Source organism: Sinocyclocheilus rhinocerous, unplaced genomic scaffold, assembly GCF_001515625.1.
Source record: "Sinocyclocheilus rhinocerous isolate Xijiao unplaced genomic scaffold, SAMN03320098_v1.1 scaffold697, whole genome shotgun sequence".
Classification (NCBI taxonomy): Eukaryota; Metazoa; Chordata; class Actinopteri; order Cypriniformes; family Cyprinidae; genus Sinocyclocheilus; species Sinocyclocheilus rhinocerous.
The window spans coordinates 625,403-626,685 of NW_015664033.1; the positions used below are offsets into that span (position 1 = coordinate 625,403).

At 42.2% G+C, this 1,283-nt stretch overlaps 1 long non-coding RNA gene across 1 annotated transcript in view; it reads left to right on the forward strand.

Annotated features, from left to right (window-relative positions):
• Positions 1-1,283, forward strand: part of LOC107729491 (uncharacterized) — a 14,718-nt gene that overhangs the window by 10,149 nt on the left and 3,286 nt on the right. The gene's annotated exons all lie outside the window — the stretch shown is intronic.

The following is a 1,283-nucleotide window of genomic DNA, read 5'->3' on the forward strand; positions in this document are numbered from 1 at the left end:
TTTGGGTTGAACTGTTCTGGAACAGTGTTGTAAATACAACTTAACCACTGACTTCTAGTCGTGTCCTCTTTTGGAAGGCCAAACAAAGTAGTTTTGCTTTCACAACGAAACACATAGCGTCACACACCGTGGCCTTGCGTGAGCGGAGGCCAGTGGCTAGAGTGAGCGGAGGCCGGCTAGAGTGAGCGGTGGGCTTGAGAACGGCGCGGCCGGCGGATTCGACGAAGGAGCGTCCAGCGGGCTTGATTCGCTTTCACAACGAAACACATGGCAGCAACAATACTACAGCGAGAATAAAAGTTACGCCTTCTTTCTTTGCGTGAACATGACACTTTGAGTGTCTTGTTCATCTTACTTATTTTCATATAAAAACAACAGAGCTGAAATTATATCATGTTAATTAGCAACACAGCACGTGAGTGTGAATAACGCGATATCTGCCTTTGATCTCGTAGTTATCTTCCACTTCGAGAGCTCAAAACTGTCCGTCTTGACTGCGCTTATTTCACTCCTCCCCTCACTGCAGCCGCCTACTCTCGCCTACATTTCAGGCGAGGCGAGGCGCATCTCAAACAAGCCTAATGCAAGCGTTTTACAGGCTGTTATGATGATGAAATCAGCTCCGTATATTAGACATATTAAATATATTAGATTTAAGTTGTGCCATTTTAGCCTAGACATCCTTTACAAAAATAAGAAAATGTGTATTAGTAAAAGGAAGGACAACATTATATTATTTAGATACCCCAAACTTCCGGGTTTCCAGGTAGGGGGATGGGGAATCACAAGATTTATTTGATATGGGCGTGACTTCTGACATCACACATGGATGTGGGCGGGGTTGGATGTCCACCGCAGGCTGCAATGAGCCCTACTTGAAGGAGCTTGCTGGTGCTAAATTGAGGTCATTTTTAAAAATAAAGTCCAAATATTTTTATTCAACCACCTAGATAGATTACATCTGAGGGGGAAAAAAAGGATGTGATGTTCAGAACATGGTAACTACAGTAATTATCAAAGTGGGAAGTTATTCCCTCTGGGGGCATTTGGCCAGGGGTGTTTTTACACCACAGACAAGGTTTGAGAAGAAAAAAATCATTATGAAAATCTAATTATATTTTCCTTATTATATTCATTATTTCCTTATTGGTTATTTTGGGAAAATCCCAGGTATTTTAAGCAGTAGGATTATAAAATATATATGCTGATATAAAATTAAATGATAAAGTAGCCCAGGGGCGTAGATTCCGCGGGGGACGTGTCTCCCCCCCCCCACACTTTTA